Source organism: Peromyscus maniculatus, chromosome 23, assembly GCF_049852395.1.
Source record: "Peromyscus maniculatus bairdii isolate BWxNUB_F1_BW_parent chromosome 23, HU_Pman_BW_mat_3.1, whole genome shotgun sequence".
Taxonomy (NCBI): domain Eukaryota; kingdom Metazoa; phylum Chordata; class Mammalia; order Rodentia; family Cricetidae; genus Peromyscus; species Peromyscus maniculatus.
This window is the reverse complement of record NC_134874.1, coordinates 25,584,871-25,608,399: the sequence shown is the minus strand read 5'-3', so window position 1 is coordinate 25,608,399 and position 23,529 is coordinate 25,584,871. Positions and strand designations below refer to the sequence as shown.

The window sequence follows — 23,529 nt, the reverse complement described above, 5'->3', positions numbered from 1 at the left end:
ATTTTTTTTTCATTTTCATGTGATGTGTGTGTGTGTGTGTGTGTGTGTGTGTGTGTGTGTGTGTGTGTGTCTGTGGTGCGCTTGCCACAGTGTGCGTGTGGAGGTCACAGAACAACTTGGGGGAGTGTGTTCTTTCTTGCTTCTGTACCGGTTGTGGGGATCAAACTCAGGTCGTCTGACTTGGCAGGAAGTGCCTTTATCCTCTGAGCCACTTCGCTGGCCCAGTGAGATAATTTCTTAGGCATTTCAGGCTGGCCTCAAATATGCCTTGTAGCCAGGGCTGACTTTGATCCCCCGACCCTCCTACCTCCACCTCCAGAGGGCTGGGATTCCAGATGTGTACCACCATGCCTGCTTTAAGCCTCCGATTTCATAAACTCCCAGGTTTTTCAGTTACAGTAGCACAAAGTAAAAGTCGACCCCTCCTCCCCCTGCACAATGTTCATTACAAAAGCACTTATAACACTACAGCTTTGCGGGAGAATCCAGCGCCTTTGTCTCCCAAGAAGGTCTGGGAGGGATATAGGAGGCCAATTGTTTTTGCGCTCCCCTCCGCAGGACCCAGTCTGAGCTTTGAAGAGTCATCCGCCTGCCCTGGTGGTGCTTGGCTGAGTCGGAGGATCTTCCAACTGGGCTGCCTTCCAGGCAGGCAGGTTGGATCCAAGTCCCTTTTGCTTTTCATTTTCGCGCTTGGACCCAGGTGCCTGATGGATTGAGGGCTCGGCGGCTCCCTCCTCCAGGAACTCTGCCTAGCACAGCCGGGGCCTGTACTGTTGTCATTAGGAGGTATAAAATCCTAATTTATATTGCTGGGAGGGTAATTTATACACTAATGTAAATTTCTTTTACTGCTGATTTTTTGAGCAATTGATGTGCGATTATTCCCAGCTCCCTTCCAAGGCAATTCTAAAACCGTGGCTGCTAATACCTTAATATTCTCCGTGATTGCCAGCCATGATATTTTTCCCGGATCAAATGGATCCAGTGGGGTTTGACATAATTGGGTTAAAGATTTTTTTTTTCTTTCTGAGGCTTTAGACTTGTTAGGCTGAGCAGGGAGGGGGAGGTGATGGGCAGGCTTTTTGTTTGTGTTATACTTTACTGAGTTGTGGAACTCTTTTGTCATTTGTGTGTATGTGTGTATGTGTGTGTGTGTGTGTGTGTGTGTGTGTGTGTGTGTGTGTGTGTGTGTATGTGGCCTGCATGTGCATATGCGTGGCATGTGTGTGGAGGCCACAGGACAACTTTGGTTGCTGCTACTCGGGTGCTTACCTACCTTCTTTCAGTGTTTTGGTTTTTTGGAGACAGGATCTCTTCACTGAACCTCACTGAACCTGGAGCTCATCAAGTAGGTGAGACTGGCTGGCCGGTGATCTACCCCCATCTCCAGGAATCCTGTCTCTGCTTCTCTAGGGCTGGGATTATAAGCACATGCCACTGTGTCTGGCCTTTTTAGTTAATTACATTTTTTTTTTTTAAACTAATGTGAGTGCTGGGGATTAGAACCCAGGTCCCTGTGCTTTCAAGGTGAACACTTTACTGACTGAGCCATCTTCCCAGCTCTTTGTTCTGTGTTTTGAGACAGAGTCTTGTGTAGTCCAGGCCAGTTTTGAACTTGCTGTGTAGCCGAAGTTGACCTTCAGTGGTTGGTTTTTCTTTCATCCACCTCTTGAATGCTGGGATTACAGGCGTGTGACACCATGTCCAGCTCACTAGGGTTTTTGAGACGGAGATCTCAGTATGTAGCCTAGGCTGACCTTGAGGTGGTAACCTCCCTGCCTCAGCATCTCAAATGCTGTGGTGATTGGTGTGTGCCACCATGATGCAACATTGGAGTCTGGATGTTTTTGTGAAGCAAGACTTTGTGAACATGACATCTTCTAGAGGTTTGATTCTGGGTTTCCCAACCATCCCAACTTCAAGAACATATTTCTGTAATATACTAGCTTTGGGGTTCAGCAACCCTTCAATCCCTCACTGGGGTATTCTAGGCAGGTGCTCTACCACTGAGCCACACCCCAGCCCCTCACTGGGGGATTCTAGGCAGGTGCTCTACCACTGGGCCACACCCCAGCCCCTCACTGGGGGATTCTAGGCAGGTGCTCTACCACTGAGTCACACCCCAGCCTCTCACTGGGGGATTCTAGGCAGGGGTTCTACCACTGAGTCACACCCCAGCCCCTCACTGGGGGATCCTAGGCAGGTGTTCTACCACTGAGTCACACCCCAGCCCCTCACTGGGGGATTCTAGGCAGGGGTTCTACCACTGAGCCACACCCCAGCCCCTCACTGGGGGATCCTAGGCAGGTGCTCTACCACTGATCCACACCCCCAGCCCCTCATTGGGGGATTCTAGGCAGGTGCTCCACCACTGAGCCACACCCTAACCCCTCACTGGGGGATTCTAGGCAGGTGCTCTATCGCTGAGCCACACCCCAGAACTCTTTACTTTTTATTTTGAGAAAAGATTTCAGTAAGTTGTTGACGACTCCCTACATAGCCCAGACAGATTTTGAGCTCATACTTTTCCTGCCCCTGCCTTCTGAGTGCTAGTGTGATAGGCCCATGTCACCACTCCTGCTGAGAATTAGTCTTAATGCACAGAGTTGACTGGTATCACACCTACACAGAGCTTCCAGCTGCTCATTCATGACAATTTTACCACAAGCTTTAGTTTCTTCCTTTTGCATGTGGATATTTCACTTATTTATTTTTAATGAAGTGTATGTTTATGTCTGTGTGGTTATGTGCACGTGAGCACAGGTGCCCATGGATGCCAGAAGAAGGAGTCAGATCCTCTGGAACTGAAGTTACAGCCGGCTGTGAATCACCCAATATGGTGTGGGGAACCAAACTTGGGTTCTTTGCGAGAGCAACAAGTACTCTTTAACTACTGAGCCATCTCTCAGCCCCTCTTTTAATTAATTAATTAATTATTTGTTTGTTTGTTTGAATTTAATAATCACACGTGTGTGTGTGTGTGTGTGTGTGTGTGTGTGTGTGTGTGTGTGCTGTGTCTTGGTATGTGAATGCATACATCCTATGTCCTGTGAAGTCCCTGGTGATTCTTCTATCTCTCCTGCCCATCTCTCTACAGGAGTGTCGGGACTGCAGATGTATGCTGCTGTATCTGGCTTTTCCTATTCGGGTTTTAAGGGTTGGGTTCAAGTTGTCAGGATGGCACAGCATGCGCTTTATCTTCTGAACCTTCTCACTAGCCTGAGGCATGTTTTGAATAGTCACTTGTTTTGACAGAGATGATAGTCATGTTTTAGATAAAACCAGTCTCCTTCTCCCTGCTGGGTCCTATCCAACCTGCCTAGTTAGTTGGTAATGCCTGTCTGAACTGACCTCCTTCTCTCTCTGTCCTTGTTTAGTGGATTCTGAATATCTGATGTTACTGATGACGGTCATATCAGCTGTCATTCCTCAGGACACCACATATGTTGTTTTAAAAAATTATATCTATTTCTTATTTTAAATTATTTACTTACTATTTTGTGTGTATGTGGGGTGTGTGTGTGTGTGTGTGTGTGTGTGTGTGTGTGTGTGTGTGCGCGTGTGTGCGTGTGTGTGCCATAGCACATGGGCTCATGCATGATAACAGGTTTATGGAGTAGGGTCTCTCCTTCTACCTTTTATGGGTTCTGGGGATGGAACTTCGATTGCCAAGTTTGTGCAGCAAGCACCTTTAACAGCTGAGCCACCTCACTGACCCTTCACCTTGTTTTCTGAGACAAGGTCCCTCATTGAACCCGGATCTCACTAATTAGGCTAGGCTGGCTGGCCAGTGAGCACAAGGATCCTTCTGTCTCTACCTCCCCAAAAGGGATTACAAATGTGCATCACTATGCTTGGATTAAAGAAAAAAAAATTTCTCTTTCTTTCTACCTACCTATGTATCTGTCTGTCTTGTCTATATGTATCTGTGTTTGTGTGAGTATATGTGGTATATGTGTAATATCTCTCTCTCTCTCTCTCTCTCTCTCTCTCTCTCTCTCTCTCGCTCTCTCGCTCTCTCGCTCTCTCTCTCTGTGTGTGTGTACATGAGCTTATTGTGTGCAGTGGCCAGAGGAGGATGCTGAGTGTTCTGCTGTATTAGTCTCCACATTGTTCTTTTGAGACAGTGTCTCCCACTGAACCTGGAGCTAAGCTGGCAAATTCATGATTCAAGCTTATGACGACTAACCTTGGTTGTTAAACTTGATACCCCTGGAAAGAGAGAATCTCAGTTGAGGAACTGCCTCCATCAGATTGCATGTTTGTGGGGGAATTTTCTTCATTTCTGATTGATGTAGGATGGTCCAGCCCATTGTGGGCCTGGGCTACGTGAGAAAGATAGCTGAGTATGAGCCAGAGCAAGCAGGCCAGTGAGCAATATCCCTCTGTGGTTTCTTCCTTAAGCTCCTGCCCTGGCTTCATGATGGACTGTAACCTGTAAACTAGAATAAATCCTTGCCTCCCCCAAGTTGCTTTTGGTCACGGCATTTATCACATCAACAGAAAGCAAACCAGAACAGAGCCTCAGTGATTCTCCTGTTCCCATGTTCCCATAGGGCTGGGGTTCCAGGTGCACATAGCCACACCCGACTTCTGTGTAGGTGCCTGAGATTCAAACTCAGGCCCTCCTGCTTACAGAGCAAGCACTTTATCGACTGATAGATGCCCCCAGTTCCTGAATTCTGCGTTTCTAAAGGACATAGAGAGTGGACTAGTGACAGAAGAGGTTCACCCTAGAGATTTCCCAGAGTCTGTGGTGCATTTTGATTGTGAACTTGATTGGATTTGAGAGACACCTAGGAGATTTGTAAAACATACTTCTGGGTATGTCTCTGAGGGCAATTCCTGGGGGAGTTTGCAAAGACCCATCTTGAATATGGACAGAAGCATCCCACAAGCTAGAATAAGAGAGAGTAGGGATGAAACTCGCCGGTATAAAGACGCTCTCTTTCTGTTCCCTGTGAGATGAGCAGCCTCCGCCATGTGCTCCCACTGGCATGATGACCCACCTCACCCTGGCCCCGATGTAACAGAGCCAGCCCACCCCAGCCTGAGCCCTCTGAAACCCTGAGCCCAGTTAATCCTTTCCTCCCTGAAGATTCTTTTTAGCCTCAGATATCTGTCATAGTAAGGAGATGTCTGGGTAACACAGCCTCCAAGAGGGCTGGAGGCGCTTCTAGGCTCAGCTATAAAGGACCCACCAGACCACTCTTAGCTTCATTTCCTCTTAATTAGTTCTAATTTCCCTGTCATCATTATGTACTGACATCGAAAGCCTTCAAGTCCCTGTAAGCAGTTGGCAGTAGCTGGCCTCATTAATCTTGCCCATTCCTGCCGATTGAAGATTCCTGTTTGCTTTAGAGACGAGGCATGCACTTGTGTATACTCCTCCCTCGTGTATCTCAGTTCTATAATACAAACGCGACCAAGGGTCTCCCAGCACCCTCCTTCTGTCCCCTTGCCCAAGTCCTGGCCTGGGACAAAGTGGTCACTGTCTGATGGGAGGTTGGGAGGGCTAGGTCTGTCTTCCATGGTACTATGCTCTTGGGGACGAGGATACAGAGTTATCTTGACCTCCAAGCCCCTGTGAGGCCATTTCCTGAAAGGATTAGTTGAGAAGGAAAGACTCTCCCTCAGATTAGGCAGTAACTTCCGGCAGCCCAGGTATAAGGAGTGTTGAGGGGAGAGCAGGGCTGCTCGCCTACCTGCCTTCCCTTCTCCCTGGTGAGTCCATCTGCTGACATGACACTCCAGCTTCTGCCGCCTTCTGATGTGGACTAAAGACACCAGCAGCTCTTCAGGAGTCCTGCAGTCCTTCAGGGGTTGTATTTTCAACATCTGTTTAAAGCTTTTATTTCTTTCAAGACAGACTCTCATGAGCCCAGGCTGGCCTTGAACAGGCTGTGTAGCCAAAGATGACTTTGAACTGCTGATCCTCCTGCCTCTGCCTTCCAGTTTATGCATGGCTGGGGTGCTGAGGTAGAACCCATGGCTTCATGCTTCCCGAAGAAGCTGGGTTCTGATGGCGACGGTGTGGTTACTTTTTCTGTGGCTGTGATAAAACACACGACCTAAAGCAGCTTGCAGGAGGGCGAGTCCATTGGGCTTATGGTTCCAGAAGAATGAGAGTCCATCATGGTGGGGAAGCGTGGCAGCGGGCAGGCGTACTGACAGGAGCAAGTGGGTGAGAGTTTATGTCTTCAGCTGCAAGTGTGAAGCAGAGAGAACACTCTAGAAGCAGGGAGTGGCCACCAACACTCAGAGTGTTGCCCTGCTCCCTCTCCAAACAGTCCCACCAACTGGGACCAAGTGTTCCAATGCCCGAGCCTATGGGGTCATTTCTCATTCACACCACCCCTGCATCCTCTTCTCCTCCTCTTCTCCATCCCTTCCTACTCTTCTCCTCCCCCACCACATGTTTTACCTCTCCTTCCTTCCTCCCATCACTCCCCATTTCCACCTCCTTCCCTCTTCCTCTTCCTCCCTCCCCTCCCTCTTCCTCCTCCTTCTTATCCACCCCATCCCCTCTCCTCCTCCTGCTCCTCATCCCTCCCCTCTTCCCCTCTTTCTTCCCCTTTAACTTTCCTCCTCTTCTTTTTTCTTGTCCCCTCCCAGCTTCCCCTCCTGGATGTACCCTCCAGATGAACAGTCCTTGCTGAGACTAGAGGAAAAAAAAAAAAACCCAGCCAAATGTTGTCTTTCAGGGTATGGGGGCTATTCTTGCTCATCAACTTGACTACATGTGGAATGAACTAAAATCCAAAAATGGAGGGCATACTTGTTAGGGATTTTTTTTGCTTAATTTGAAGTAGGTAGATTCACTTCCAATCCAGACCTTGGAGGTAGGAAACACATGCCTTTAATCTGGATCTTGAGGAAGATACACCACTAATCTGGGCCACACATGCTGGAAGCCTGTATAAGGGCATGGTAGAAGGAAGGTTTTTTTGCCCTTTGCCTGCTTTTTTCACCTTTTTAGCAAGTCCATTTCTTTACCAGCATTAGAGTCTATCGCATTGTGATTCCAGCACATAATGAAGATCAGCTGAGACATCCTGTCTCATGGACTGAATAAACACTGGATTGTTGGACCTTCTGTTCACATCCAGCCGTTGTTGGATTAGCAGGACCACAGCCTATAAGTCATTCTAATAAATCCCCTTTCTATATATGGAGAGACATTCATTTTAACCCTGGCTAATACACAGGGTAAACTGATATTTTTTTCTTGTTGGTTGTTAGTTTTTTGATACGAAATCTGGAGATGTAACCCAGACTCATCCAGAACTCCCAATGCTCCTGCTTCACTCCCCCACCCTCCCGAGTGCTGGGATGATAGGTGTGAACCACCATCCTCATCAAATTGGTGTCCCTTGATTCCTAGGCATGCATCCTGCTTTGTTGGTGATGCCCACAAATAAGGAGACCCAGGTTCTGCCTCTGGGAAGGAGAACTCTGGGCTGGGGCCCGGCTGGGCTCAGAGGCATCCATTCCAGAGTCCTTTGCTTGGCATTCCTTGTCTCCCTTGCTTCTGGATTCCCCTCCAGCTGCCTTTGGTGGCTCAGCCCAGCTGCTGACAGAGGTGATTACAGCCTGTGAATGATAACATAATTCAGTGCTCCTCAAGGAGAGTCACTATCAGAAAGACTTTTTTTTAAGGAGGGGAAAAATATATAATATAGTGGTTGAAAGGGGCTATCTTTCTTCCTAGAAGAACAGTTATTAATCTCTTCCTAGTACATTTTCATATCATTCTAGACATTTATTTCCAGGCTGTGATATTATAAAACCAGGCTTCTGTGTCAGTTTTGATGCGGTGTAACACGCCGGAACATGAAAAGGCGTAATTACCGCCGTGGCCATCGGAATTGCTAACGAGAGCCTGACATTTTCAAATCAGCCCTAGTTTTCAGTGATCAGGAAGCAGGGGGGAGGGGGAGGGGGCGGCCTCAGCTACAACTGCTGCATGTCAATGAGGCAGGTCAGGCTCTGAGCACAGCAGAGGGATGGGGCTGGGTGGGCACATTTAGATTCTGTGAGTTGAATTTACTGACCAGCCCTGAGGGACCAATGTGAGGGGGAGAATATTTGTTTCAACACAGCCTTTGGCTGTCTGTCTAAGGGATAAGGTGAGTGTGTGTAGGGAGTGTGTGTGTGTGTGTGTGTGTGTGTGTGTGTGTGTGTGTGTGTGTTAGTATACTCTGTAGAAGCTGGAGGTTAACTCCTTAGATGTCTTTTCTCATGAGCCATCCACATTTAAAAAACTAATTTAAAAGTATTTATTTTATTTTCAAGTATGTGTATGTGTGTGAGTCAGAGAGAGAGAGGCAGAGACAGAGACAGAGACAGAGACAGAGATAAAGAGAGAATGTGAATGCAAGTGTCTACAGAGGCCAGAAGAAAACATTGGATTCTCTGGAGCTATGGTTCCAGGCCATTGTGAGCCAAACAGTGTGGGTGCTGGGAACTGTAGTTAGCAAGAGCAGTAAGTGCTCTTAACTATCATTCCAGTCTTATATATAAACATATATGAATATATATATATATCTATATTTAACATTTATTGCGCACACACGTTTGTATGTGTGTGCCCACCACAACACACTTATGGAAGTCAGAGAACAACTTTCAGGGGCCAGTTCTCTTTGTTCATTATTATGGGTTCAGGGGATCAAACTCAATTCTTAGGATTGGTAGCAAGGTCTTTATCCAATGAGCTGTCTCACTGGCTCTACTTTGTTATTTGAGGTAGAGTCTCTCAATAGAACCTGGAATTCACGAAATAGGAAAGAATAGCCAACCGTCAAACCCCAGGATTCTGTATCTGCCTCCCTGCTTCCTAGGGATTGTACATCACCATAGCTGCTTTTTTTTCTTTTCTTTCTTTTTTTTTTTAAACATAGGTTCTGGAACTCAAACTCAGGTCCTACTGTTTGAACCATCTGGGTTGTCTCCCAGCCTTGGCATACCTGCATTCTTTGAGTTGAAGCCAGCAGAAAATATTGAGAGAGCAAAGGCGTTTCTTCACCTTCATACTGCTTGTTCTGTTAGCTTTAACCGTCACTTTGACACAGCTTAGAGTTACCTGGGAAAGGAGTCTCAGTTGAGGGGTTTCTCAGATCAGATTGGCCCATGGACATGCCTTTTAGGGATTGCCTTGATTATTAATTGATGTAGGAGAGCTCAGTCCACTGTGGGTGGCACCATTCCCTGGGCAAGCGGTCCTGTACCGTATAAAAAAAGCTAGCTGATTGTGAATTGGTGAGCAAGCCAAAAGCAGCATTCCTCCATGGTGTTTGCTTCAAATTCCTGCCTTGACTTCCCTCAGTGATGTATTATAATGTGAATTAGACTGTTTCCTCCCCTAAGTTGCTTTTGGTCAGAGTATTTTATGACAGCAGCAGAAAGAAAACCAGAACCCCATTGACAGGAGGTTTGCCGTATACTCTTTAGCTTTAGTTCTTGCTTCTCCACCATGGAGATGATTCAAGACTCCTAGTGGCTGCCCAAAGTCTGGAATGTTCCTAAGTCTTCTCTCTCTCTCTCTCTATTTTCCCCCCCAATACATAGCATGTTTTGACTTGATGGTGAAATGTCCCTCACAGGCTCTTGTATTTAAACTCTTAGTCCCTAGCTGGCTGCTCTAATTTGGAAGACAATGGAAACTTTGAGGCAGGAGGCATGGCTGGCAAGAGAAGGTCACCAAGGGACTTTGGGAGTTAAAGCCAAGCCCCACTTCTGTCCCTCTTCCTGTTTCCACCAGTGTGTGGAGAGCCTCCCTCAGGCACTCCCACTGCCTCCCAGTGTGTGAAGAGCCTCCCTCAGGCACCCCCCCCCATACCTTCCCACCAGGCTGGACTGAGGCTGTGAAGCCAAGAGAAATCTTTCCTCCCTTAAGTTGCTCCCTGTCAGGTATTTTGTCACAATGACCCAAGGACAAGTTGATACAACTGTGCTAGGTAACTTCTGTCACTGTGAGAAAACGTCTGGGCAAAAGAAGATTGTAGAAGAGCATTTTACTGCTCAGCCACACCTCCAGCCCCTCACTGGGGGATTCTAGGCAGGTGCTCTCCCACTGAGCCACACCCCAGCCCCTCACTGGGGGATTCTAGGCAGGTGCTCTACCACTGAGCCATATCCCCATCCTCAGCTATTTATTTATTTGTTTGTTTATTTATTTTGAGATAGGTCTTGCTTAGCTGCCCAGATTGGCTTTGAACTCACTCCATAGTCTTGGCAGGCCTTGAGCTTGTGATCCTCCTGTGTCCATGCTCCTAAGTAGTTGTAATGCAACCTCCAAAGTCAGCAGATTGACAAGGAAAGATCTTAAAAAAAAAACAACAATTTTATTTTACATCCCCACTTAAGTTTTCCCTCCCTCTTCTCCCAGCCTCCCCAACTTCCCCTCTGCCCTCCCCCATCCATTACTCCTCTGTTTCTGTTCAGAAAGGGGCAGGCCTTCCATGGGTATCAACAAAATATGGCATATCAAGTTGCAGTAAGACTAAGCGCCTCCCCTTGCTGGGCAAGGCAACCCTGTATGACGAATAGGGTCCCCAAAGCCAGCCACAGTACTAGGGACAGCCTCTGCTCCTACTGTTAGGAGTCCCACAAGTAGACCAAGATACACAACTGTCACATATATGTAGAGGGTCTAGCTTGGTCCCGTGCAGGCTCCCTGGTTGTCTGTTCAGATTCTATGAGCTCCTATGAGCCAGTTAGTTTTTTTCCTGTGGGTTTTCTTTTGGTGTCCTTGACCCTTTCCTCCATCTCTTCATCAGGATTCCCTGAGCTCAGCCTAGTGTTTTGCTGTGGGTCTTTGCATCTGTAGGAAAGCTCTTACTTAATGGGTCTTACTTGGACAATTCCTATGCATAGTGAGGTATAGTGAGAGTCCTGTTCCATGTCCCTTGTGGCTCAGGGATGTGGCCAGTGGTGGCAGACCAATCTGGGTTTCTCTAATATCTTTGGCCTGGTGACAGGTGAAAGAAACACAATATAGGTCATTCAGGGCCTTGACAATACTCTTCATAGGCCAAAGATGAGAAAGAAAGTGCCCTGTTGTGTTTATAACTGAGAATAAGACTCTGTGTGTTATTCATTTGGGAGCTGGGTGGCCGGCCCTCCAAAGAGCAAAAACAAACAACAACATGCCCTCTTTGGAGACATCCTTCTTCCATTACTATTTCTTTCCATCTATCTTTTGCATCTCTCAGTTTTTCTATCTCCATCCACCCACCCATCCACCCACGAGTCCATCTCTCTGTTGTCCATTTGTAAATCGATCATCTTTCCATTCCCCCACCCACTCACTCATCTGTCCCTCTATTCACCTATGCATCTGCCTGTCCACTTGCCTCTGGCTTGCTACAGAGGGGATTTAGGATGAAGACACATCTCACTGGGAGCTGAGTTTTCTCAATGTGGTACTGGAGGTGGTCACTGCCCAGTCTTTAGAGCTGCTTCTCTTCACCAGGGCTCAGTTTCCTTGTCCATAAAAGGTGGAGTTTGGGGCTGGAGAGTTAGCAAGTGCTTAAGGGCATTTGTTATTCTTGTAGAGGACCTGGGTTTGATTTCCACTACCTACAAGGTGGGTCACAATGATCTGTAATTCCAGCTCCAGAGGTTCCAATGCACTCCTTTGACTTCCATGGACACCAGGCACACATGTGTGCACATACATATATACATACATACATGCAGGCAAAACACTCATATACATAAAACTAGATAGATAAATCTTAAGAAAAACAAAAGGCCGGAGTTAGACCAGATGTTCCCAAGTGTCCCTACAAGTACGTGGAACTTGGGAACCCCCTCGATCCTCTCTCGCTGAGGATCCAGGCTCCCTTTCCAGCTTGAAAACTGTTTTGCAGCCACAACTGGGTCTCTGGGGCAGTGGGGAATCCAAGAAGCCAAGAGGCCACCTGGCACGGGTGAGCAGTGAGAACTGGGATGATTTGTGAGGCCATAGCGGAGGGTGGTAGGACCGGGGTTTCCCGGGGCGGCTGGCATAGTTTGACATCTGCTGTTTTTCACTCCAGTGTGACTGATTGGCTCCAGATGGGCCCCCGTAGACTGCTTTCAGCTGTTCTTGGACGCGTGCCAACTGGCTGCGTTTTATCTTAGAGACCTCTCGGCGGCAGAGGACTTCATCCTAAACTGCTAGAGCCAAGAGGCCAGTGGATGCTCCAAGAGGACCCTGATTCCAAAGGACCCCTTATTCCCCTGAGCAGTTACCCTCGGTTCAAAGACACGCCTGCCCTAGGTTTTGCCAAGGGAGGGCTGCTGCCGTGCTGGGCAAGGCTGGATTATGGCAAAGCTCCCAGTTTCGGGGAGGCTGCTGCGTTAGGTCAGCCAGTTCTCTGGGCTGATGCCTGTGTTTCTTCTGCCGCGCATAGGAAATCTGACCTCGCTGAAGGGACTTGGGCAGAGTTCCTAGTCTCTAACATTTTTTCCCCCCACAGATCCCTTTAGACTCTATTGGCTCATAACCTTGGGGACAAAACCATTTGCTTTCGGAGTCTTTCACAGAACAGCTTGGCGGAGGGAGAAAGACCCCTGGCCAGAAGTCAGGACACTGAGTGGAAACAGGAGTCAGTAGTTTCCAGGCCAAGTGACTTGGGGCTCTCTAGGGCAGCAATTTCCTCTATGGTAACTGAAGACACGTCTCTGTTCCTTCGCACATGCACGTGGACGTGCATGTGTGTGCACGCGGAGGCCAGAGGCTAAGGTCCAGGGTGTCATTTCTTGGGTGCCATCTATCTTGATTTTGAGACATGCTCTTTTGCTGGCCTAGAACTCCCTGATTAGGCTGGGCTGGCTGCGGGTGATCCCAGTGATCTACCTGTTTCTGCCTTTCCAACCTGGAAAACAAGTGTGTGTCCCTATGCCTCTCCGGCCTCTCTCTCTCTCTCTCTCTCTCTCTCTCTCTCTCTCTCTCTCTCTCTCTCTCTCTCTCTCTCTCTCTCTCATAGTCTGTGTGTGGAGGTCAGAGGACAGCTCTGTAGAACTGTTCCTCTCCCTCCACTTTTTTATTTGGGTTCCAGAGTCTGAACTCAGGTCGCCTGGCCTGTGCAGCCAGTCTTTACCCACTAAGCCATTCTGCGGGCCCACATCTGGCTTTCTCACCTGGCCTCTGGGCATGGAACTCAGGTCCTCCTGCTTGCAAGGCAAGCACCCCTACCGACAGCACCATCTCCTCAGGCCGCTGTTACCTTTTCAAAATGGATGATCAGATGCCTGAAGGGATGAGCACCCCTGCACCCCCACTGTCTTCAACTTCCTAAGGCGGAAACACAAGCAGAGAAGGGGGAAATGCTATGGAAATGCCGTTTCAGGGACAGTGTCTCCGCAGTGATGGACTGAAGTGTAAGGGTTTGATGTGGAACGTCCTCCATAGGTTCGCACGCTATCCACCTGGTCTCCAGAGGGTGGCGCTGTTTTGGAAGGTTGTGGGAACTCCGGGAGATGGAGCCTCACTTGGAGGAAGTAGCCCTCTGGGTGAGGAGTAGCGGGGGAGACCTAGGGGTAATTTTATCCTTGTCTGTTTCTCTTTTAACTCTCTGCCCCCTGATCAGCCATGATGAGAACATTTCTTTCATCCCATCTGCTCAACATTTATGGACTGAAACCTTTGAAACATGCCCCCAGATAAACCCTTTCTCTTTAAGTTAGGTGTTGAGTCACACTGATATAAATAAGCAAACCACCTTCTGTATGGGGATTTGCCAAGTGTATTTTCCCTAGATACACTGGGCTCTGACCTTGCAGGGCTTGGGTGAGGAAGCCAACAGGGGTAGGTCACTGTGATCCCTGTAACATTTTCAGCACGGATAATAAAGTTAGCGACCTGGTTTTCACTTCTTCATTTTACTACATAGCTCCCCCCTCCAGGCGCCCCACCTGAGTCTACTTGGGTTACTATAACAACAATACTCTATGCCGGTTGACTTGAACAACAAGCAGGTATACTTGAAGTTCTGGAGGTTGGAAAACTCCATGTCTGGCGAGTATCCAGTTCCTGGTTCGTAACCGGATGTCCTTCTATGACACAGAACCATGAGCTCTCTAGGGTCTTCACCCAAGGGCTAAGACCATTTGTTAGAAGTCCACCCTCATGACCTCGTGACCTCTCCAAGGTTCCACCTCCTAAAATCAGCATATTGGGGATTAGAAAGTCAACATGTGAATTTCAGTGGGGGCACAAACATTCAGTACGTAATGATGCCCTCCATGATTGTAGGACAAAGTTCACCACTCACTGATTCCATTGTCGCCTCTTCCTCTTCCTCCTCTCTTGTCTCTGGACTCTTCTTAATGCCATACATTTCTATACACAGCACTGGGCCTCATAAAAACATTTTTCACTCAAGAAAATACCAAACTTTAACTACGTTGTTCTGGCTCATACTCCTCCCCCACCCACTTTCTGCTCCCCCATCTGCCTTTTTGAGTATTTCTTCTTTTCTTTTTATTACACTTACGTTTTTTTTTTGTGTGTGTTTATGTGTGTATGTGTTCATGTGTGCATGGGCATGCCACCGCATTTGTGTGGAGGTCAGAGACAACTTGAAGGAGTCAGTTCTCTCCTTCCACTAGATGGGTTCTTGGGATCAAACTCAGGTCCTAAGGCTTGGCAAGTGCCTTTACACACTGGGCCATTTTGCTTGCTCCAACATTTTTGGGCATTTTTTTCCTTAATTTATTTTTTATTTTATGTGCATTGGCGTTTTGCCTGCATGCATGTCTGTGTGAGGGTGTGAGATCCCCTGGAACTGGAGTCACAGACAACCATGAGCCACCATGTGGATGCTGGGAACCGAACCCAGGTCCTCTGGAAGGGCAGCCAGTGCTCCCAACTGCTGAGCCATCTCTCCATCCTTCTTTTTTTTTTCAAATAATATTTTTATTGATTATTTGGAAATTTCACATAATGAACCCCAATCCCATCCACTTCTCAGTCCTCCCAGGTCCACCACCCACCCTTGTGACCTCCCCCGAAACAGAAGAAGAAAGAGAAAAGAAAACAAAAAAAAATACCCAGGTCAATTGTTGTTGCCAATATACTCACTGGTGCGTGTTCAAACTCCCAGTGGGCAGCCTCTTAAAGTACACTGAGTCCTAGCCTGGCGTTGGTGGCGCACGCCTTTAATCCCAGCACTTGGGAGACAGAGCCAGGCGGATCTCTGTGAGTTCGAGGCCAGCCTGGGCTACAGAATGAGTTCCAGGAAAGGCGCAAAGCTACACAGAGAAACCCTGTCTCGAAAAATCAAAAAAACAAACAAAACACTGAGTCCTTCCCCACCTGCACCCCCACCAGAAGCCATCAACTGTGAAGAGCTACACTTCAGCATCCCTATCACAATTTTTAAGAGTTCTCCTCATTGGCTTCCTATCTAGACTGTTTCCCTTTTTGTGGGGGTGGGAGGGATGAGAAAAGTCGTCACAGAAGCCTTCTATGTCTCTCATCCTCAGCTGTGTAGTGGGAGCATAGATCACGGAAATACCCATGTGGTAATGTTGGGAGCCTAAAGTTGGATGACTGCGCTCTGACTTTTCTTGCTTGGATGTTCTGACGTAACTACACCCTTGACAACCGTTACTAAGTTACAAAAAACAATAACTCCCGGAAAAAAACACAAGATTTTAGATTAATATACCTTTAGATTAATATACTTTTAGAATAACTTCCTTGAACATGTTCAGGTTGGTCGGTTGCACAAGCTTTGGACCAAAGCGACCTTGCGATCCTGTTCTTCAGAAGAGACCTCACCTGGACCCTATTCTTCTATTCTTCAGAAACTTTCCATCCCCCTCCCTTCCCCTATTCACTTCTCCTATACATCAGTGTATATAAACCTGCTTCCCCTTGCAATAAACGAGACCTTGACGCAACTCAGACTGACTCTGTTTTCTTTACGCGCTTGGTCTCCTTTCTCTCTCGCCCCCATTGGTTTTTTAGGAGGAGCCTCCTTGAGTCTTACCTAATAACCTGGCCTGCTGGACGGGTCATGGTAACATGGCCCTCAGCCACAGTACAGGCCAAGGACGCCATCATGGCCCTCAGTGGCAGTACAGATCATGGATCTCAATATGGATTCAGGTGGCCTTACAGACCCCAGAAATCCATTTGGCCTTCAGTGGTAACACTCGCCATAGACATCCACATGGCCATAGACATCCACACAGCGCTCAGCTGAAGCTAGAACATAGAGACCAATATGGCCCTTGGTGGCAACATGGAACCACAGACTCTAACATGGCCCATGGTGGCAGCATGGACCACAGCCACCATCATGGCCCTCAGTGGCAGCACAGGCCATGGACATCAACCTGGTCTCTATCAGCAACATGGCCCATGGACATCAACATGGCTTCAGGTAGCATTGTGGACCACAGACATCTCCGTGGCCTTCGGTGGCGACATGGGCCACAGACATCAACACGCCGCCCCCCCCCCAACACACAGCAGGACCACAGACACCAACATGGCCTCAGGTTTTCTGAGCATTCTTAAAGAAACATTATTCAAATTGCTTGAGGGTTCAAAGATTTAGAAATTTTTAAGAGTGTGTGTACTTGAGACCAAGTTCTTGTTAAAGATAAAAGTGTGGTCCTGTCTAGTTCCCCACCCCCTATTATTTGTGTGTGTGTGTGTGTGTGTGTGTGTGTGTGTGTGTGTGTGTGTGTGACATGTGTATGGACATGTGTGTGAGTGCAAGCAAGTACAAGCCCAGTATGAGTGTAGAAGCCAGGGGACAGCCTTGCCCTTGGTGTTCATCCTCTTCTTCCAGATGTTCGAGACAGGGTCTTTTAGTGTTCACAGCTGCCTAGCTGGCCCAAGAGGCTTTGACATTCTCCTGTCTAGGTCTCCCATCTAGACTGAAAAGCACTGGGATTACAGATGGGCGTACTGCTATGTCTGGCTTTTACCTAGATTCTGGGGATCTGAACAAGGAGCGGGAGGTGTGTGTGTGTGTGTGTGTGTGTGTGTGTGTGTGTGTGTGTGTGTGTGTGTCTGTCTGTCTGTCTTGTACAGCAAGTGCTTTACCTGCTGAACTATCCTCGGCCCTATGCTGATTCTTTCTAACCTCCTTTTGTCAACTGGGGAGGAAACCATGACCACACCTTAGCATCCGGGATTTCTGTAAGTCTAATACTGGCTTTCTCAGCAGATATCTGAAACTCCTCCTCCAGGGATGGCCCTGTGATTTACGACTGGCTTAAGCAGACTTGGTTGCCTCAATGCTACCATCACAGATCACTCAGCAAGCAGAATGAAACTGCCTGGATCACTTACAGTAAGTAACTCCTGATAATTCCAAAGGAACAAGGTGTTTGAATTACACCTCAAAATGCTTTGGCCAAGTCTTTCTGTTCCCACACTTGCCTGTCTATGCAGCCTGGACTCCGATTGACTCTTACTTTCCTGAAATGTACTGGCTCCCAATCCCAAGCAAAGACAGAGGGGGTGTGTTCATTCAGTGACCAGTGTCCAAAGAATGCAGCCCTTGTGCCTTGCTCCACCCAGATCATGGCTTTCTGATCTGAGGGCCAGACAAGCTTTAACTGGGACTGTGCCACGAGCCCCTCTCCATTACTGAAAAACAAAAAAAGATGCATGGAATGGACTGGGGTGTGTGGCTTAGTCAGTAGATGCTTGCCTGGGTTCCATCCCAGCATTGCATAAACCAGATGTGGGGGCTCACACTTGTAATCACAGGACTTGTGTGTGTGTGTGTGTAAGAAGGAGGACTGGGATTTCAAATTCATCCCCAGCTTCATATAGAGTCTGAGGCAAGCCTGGGATACATGAGATACTGTCTCCAATGATGCATGGGAAGTCAAAATGAGACCTGCTTCTTAGTCTAGGCCGGGGTAGAGGAAGGTAGGATGACTTTAGTGTTGGTCAAGTGCAAATCATCCTACATCCATCATGTCCAGGTTCTGGGACGATCAGTCTGCTCCCAGTGCGTAAAGGCCACACACTGTCTTCGCACTTGCTATGTAGCCACATCTTCATCCTCAGTGTCTTCTCTTCATCATATGACTGCTGGGATTCCAGGCATACACAACAATGCTCGGCTTTTTTTTTTTTTTTTTTTTTTTAGGATGAAAATGCATAGAGATTTCAGGGTAGGCTGTCTGTCCCCAAACTCATGTTAAGGCTTTAATTCCTCAGTGCAACCAAGTCAGAAGGAGAGGGCACTGAGGATTGATAAGGTCCTGAGGATTTTGCTCTCATGAATGGGTCTTTCTCAAGGGACTGAATTAAGTCTCCAAAGCATTAGTTCTCAACCTGTGAGTCGTGACACCTTTGGGTGTCCAACATCCCTTTTACAGGGGTTGTCTAAGACCACTGGAAAACACAGATATTAATATTGTAATTCATAACTGTAGCAAAATTACAGTTATGAAATAGTAACAAAAATAACTTTATAGTTGGGGTCACCACAACATGAGAAGCTATATTAAAGCATTAGGAAGGTTGAGAACCACTGCTCGATTAGGTCAAATGCTCTACCACTGAGCCACATCCCCTAACCCCTCACTGGGGGATTCTAGTCAAGTGCTTTACCACCGAGCCACACCCCAGTCCCTCACTGGGGGATTCTAGGTCAGGGTTCCAACCATTGAACCACATGCCCAGCCCCTCACTGGGGAATTCCAGGCAGACGCTCTACAACTGAACCATGTCCCCACCCCATCACTGGGAGATGCTAGGCAGGTGCTCTACTATTAAGCTGCATCCTCAGCCTATTGCTTTTGTTTTTAGCATTCACCGAGTGTCTCCGCGGTCATTCGATTCCATCAGTATGCAGCTCGATTTCTGTTTTTAATCATGACCGCAGGAACAGAAATGCATCTTGTTGTGGAAGTGTTACCTCCATCAGACAAATGCCGAACTCCGCCGCTCCGCCATCGTGCTGTGATCTTTCCATTTATTAAAAACAGCACTGAATGCTGCGATGTATTAGTGGTCGCCTGGAGAGGAGGAGGAGTAGATCAAGAGGAAAATCAAGAAAATATGCAGACAGTCGGCTTCCAGACGGGCAGAGAGCGTAAGTGGAAAGATTTTGTGTTATTTTATTTTCTTTGATTAGCATGTAAGGATTGGCCCTATTAGCGGAGTGTGAGGTGTTATTTCAACACACGCACGCGGCTTTCTCCTCTCTCTCCTCACCACTCCCCCACCCACTTGTGTGTGTGTGTGTGTGTGTGCACACGCACACACGGCGTGCCAGAGGTTGACGTTAGGTATTTTTCTCAACTGTTCTCCACTTTATATATTAAGGCAGGGTTTCCCACTTGAATCCAAAGCTCACAGATTTGGCTAGTTTAATTAGCCAGGTTGCCCCAGGGATTCCCCTGCCTCTACCTCCCCTGCATTGAGACCAGAGATAGGATGCCACATCCACCTGATATTTACGTGGATGCTGGGTGTCCAAGCTACAGTCCTCATGTTTTTATGGCAACTGCCTTACACATTGAACCATCTCCACAATCCCATTTGTTTTGAGACAGGGTCTCCCTAGGAAGCCCGGGCTGGCCTCAAACTCACAGTCTCAGCTCAGCCTCTCAAGTGCTGGGATTAGACATGCACCTATTCCCCTCCCTTTCTTTTATTGTCTCCTTTCCTCTCCTTCTCTCCTTCCTTTCCTCTCCCCCATCCCTCCTTATTCCCTCTCTCTCCCTTGAAGGTTTGCTGTTTTTCTTTTCTGGACACAGGATCTCATACAGCCCCAGCTGGCTTCAGACTTGCTGGGTAATCCAGGCTGGCTTTGAACTCCCGATGTTCCCATCTCAGCCTCTCCAGGGCTGGGATTACAGGTACGCACCATCATGCCTCACTTCCTTTTCTTTTCTGCATGGCTGGAACCTTAGAACGTCTATCTGTTTGGTCTTCGTAGAGTCTATCACAGCTTATTGTGAACTACAGTCGTATCTGTGGCCTTGAACGTATTTCTTCTGGCTAACCGCATTCCCACATTCTCTCAGCCTTTAGAAATCACCGTTGTAATCCTTGCCATGCTGGGGTGTGCTTTCTGGTGATGTCGCTATCACTAGGTCACTCCTGCTCCTGGTTAGTAACCCCTCCCTTGCACTCTCCCCCCGGCCCCCCCCCCCCCCCCCCGGTCCCAGGGAGTAGTTGCACGATGCCCTTCTAGCTTCCTCTCCTGCTACCCTTGAGTCTGCTGAGGTCTCACAGCCTCTCCATCAGAACTGTAGCCCTGGCAAGAATGACTGCTTCCTTCAGCTGTTGCAGCCGCCTCCCTGAGAAGCTTCAGGCCTGTGTATTCCCGGCTAGTGTGTTTTGCAGGTCTGAAATGGAGGGGTGATGGCCTAATCCCATGTTCACATGAGAGTTAAAGTGTCAGTGGTTGCAGATTGTGTGTGTGTGTGTGTGTGTGTGTGTGCCAGTATGCATGTGGAGGCCAGAGGCCAGCGTTGACTGTCTTTCCTCATATGCTATCCACCTTGTGTTTTTTGAGACAGGGTCTCTCATCGGCCTGGAATTCCCCAAGTAGGCTAGGATGGCTGGCCAGCAAGCCCCAAGGATCCACCTGTCTCGACCTCTCAAGCATGCAAATTATTAGGGCATGTTACCATGCCCAGCTTCTTTACATGTCTTCTGGGAATTGACTCAGGTCCTCAGGCTTGTGTGGCAAGCACTTTGCCTGCTCAGCCTTCTCCCCAGCTCCTCTACCGCAGTCTAACCCCTCAATCCGGCGTTCCGTCTTCATCCCGAAACCTCTTCCTTCTGCGCTGGTTCTCATTTCTTTAAGAAAAGGTTGAACCTTGCTGTGCCTCTGTCTGAGAATCTTAGAGGCTGTCTCAGGAGCCCCATTTGCTCAGCACATCACAGTCAGGATATCAGCACACGGCTACAACCATGGCCACGTATCAACATCTGGAGAGCGGCCACCTGGCCTGGACCTCACCTCTCTTTGTCTGGACCATTTCACCATCCCTCCTATTTATTGCTTGTCCCTCTGCCTGCTTGCTTCATTTTATAGTTTAACTTTTGGAACCCAGGGCCACAGGCATGCTAGTCAAGGACTCTTAACACCGAGCTCCACAAGAGCCCAGTTACACCCTCAGCACAGAGCTCCACCCCAGCCTAGTGCTCCGCCCCCAGCCTAGTGCTCCGCCTCTGCCCATAGCTCCACCTCAGCCCACGGCCCACCCCCAGCTTAGTGCTCCACCCCCAGCTTAGTGCTCCACCCCCAGCCTAGTGCTCCACCCCCAGCCTAGTGCTCCACCCCCAGTCCATAGCTCTGTCTCTACCTAGAGTTCCACCCCTAGCCCAGAGCTTCAACCCCAGCCTAGGGCTCTACCCCCAGCCTAGTCCACTACCTCTGCCGGAGCTCCACAGAGTCACTTCCAGCTCAGTGCTCCACCTCCAGCTTAATGTTCCTCCTCCAGCCCAGTCTACCACCTCTGCCCAGAACTCCAACCCTAGCCCAGAGCTCCACTCCCATCTCCAGTCCAGATTTCTACTGCCAGCTCTTGGCTCAGAGAGACTTCACCCCGCTGGAGCCTTAGCAGAGGGTGAGTTCTCTGTTGAAAAGGGAGTCCACAGAACTTCATTCTCACATCCTAGGCCCCAAGCAGCCTTCATTCCTTTTTCCTTTGAGAGTCCAGGGTCCTGATTGCCTTCTCGGGGGGTTCCGAGAATTCCCACGTAGGGAGCAGGACCACTCAACACGACTCCTGCAGCTCATGTAGCTAGCGAGGCCACCACACTCAAGGGTGGCAGTTACTGGCCGGCACCCCCAAGTCTTAGTGTATCCCGGTACAATACGCACCTTTTACCAGTAGATGGCACTGTGGTTGTTTCCAAGAGGCAGCGGAGGCTTTGGAGAAAGAAAATGTCCAAATGGCTGTAACAGCTGCACTCGGAACCTGCAGGGAGCATTCAAAAGCGTTAACCCCTGAGTGGTAGGGAAACGGGTGTGTGTGTGTGTGTGTGTGTGTGTGTGTGTGTGTGTGTGTGTGTGTGTGTGTGTGTGTGTGTCGGGGGAGCTGGAGGCAGCAGGGATCTTAACCCTGGGAAGCCCGGCCAGAGGAGCCAGGGCTAGCTGGCGGAAGGAGAAAGCGAACTGCAGGGGGCCCTTTCTTAGGGACAGCCAAGGGCTCCACTAGCCAGGGGCTTTTGAGCCCGCCCCTCCGCCACTCTGCCACTCCGTTGGGGGTGGTTTTCTAGAGAGGGAGGCAGCAGGGAGCCCTGTGCTGACTGCGTGTGAGACTGCCCTGCGTCTCCTTTTAGTACCCACTTTGGGCCACTAATTTAAATCGTGGCTTGTGTACCCATCTACAAGTGAAGCCCAGGAACATTTCTTGCTCGGTTTTTGTTGTTTTTCAGGACACCGGACGAGCACCATACGCCTTAAAATTGTTGTTGAGCCAATGCATAATCGATTGGATGGATAAATGAATTTTGGATTTGGCGGAGAAAATTCTCCCTGTGCTGAGAATCGAACCCAGGACCTCAGTCCTGAGAATCAGCGCCCCTCTCCTCCACAGAAATAATAGGGTTAAGGATGTTGCTTAATTGGTAGGTGTTTGCTGACATTGTAGGAAGCCCTGGGTTCCATCTCCAGCACTGTATAAATATACACATGTGGTGACACACACCTATCACCCCAGCACTTTGGGAGGTGGAAGTAGGAGGTTCAGAAGTTCAAGGTCATCCTCCACTACTCCCGGAGTTCAAGGCCAGCCTGGAATTCATGAGACCTTGTCTCGTACATAGATAAATAAGTATATTTTCCAGATGAGAAAAATAGGGCTGGGGAGATGGCTCAGTGGTTAAAATGCTTGTCGTGCAAGACAGAGGACCAGAGTTTGGATTCCAAGGACTCACTAAATGCCCGGTGAGTGTGGCAGCCTGCCTGTGATTGCAGCTTGCTTATAATGTCAGCCTTTGCATTTAGAGACAGAGGAGCCAGGCAGCAAACCGGTTAGAGAGGAAAGTGGCTAGCTACATCAGTGCGCTCCAGGTCTGACTGGTTAGGTCTCAGGAAGAATAAGGCGAAAGAAGGATTGAGAAATATTTCAGATATCAGTCTTGGGCTCCACATGCACACACGTGAGCTCTCACACACATGAGCATGCATGCCCACCCTTCATAGACATGAAAAGAAAACAACAGCAATAACAACAGTAATAATAATGACAAACAGAAGGGGCTGTCGGGGTGTGATGGCCCATGCCTATAATCCCTGTAGGATGGGAAGCAGAGGCAGGAGGATGGCAAGTTCCAGGCCACTGCGGCCTACCTAACGATCGGTCTCAGCAACGGAGCAGGAGACAAAGCCAGGAATTTCAAATGTCTGCCTTCACTTCTCTCGGGCGCTGACCGTCTTCACCGCTTCCCTTGCAGTATCAAGAGCTATCCAGTGTGCCTTCCCCGCATCACCTCTCCATCCATCTGTTCAGATCTGTGCCTCTTAATTCCCTCAGATCCGTATTTATCCCTCTTTAGCGATTTATCTCGATCACATCCTCCCTTGAATTACAAGG

The 23,529-nt window shown here is 48.6% G+C and overlaps 1 long non-coding RNA gene across 1 annotated transcript; it reads right to left on the bottom strand.

Moving 5' to 3' along the window:
- Window positions 1-6,836: 6,836 nt before the first annotated feature.
- On the bottom strand, window positions 6,837-21,960 carry LOC121825436 (uncharacterized). The gene is made up of 5 exons (XR_013047548.1): window positions 21,813-21,960; window positions 18,888-18,987; window positions 10,225-10,325; window positions 8,970-9,085; window positions 6,837-7,593 (listed from the first exon to the last, which is right to left on the bottom strand). It is a non-coding gene; the product is annotated as an uncharacterized LOC121825436 (long non-coding RNA).
- Between the last annotated feature and the right edge of the window lie 1,569 nt (window positions 21,961-23,529).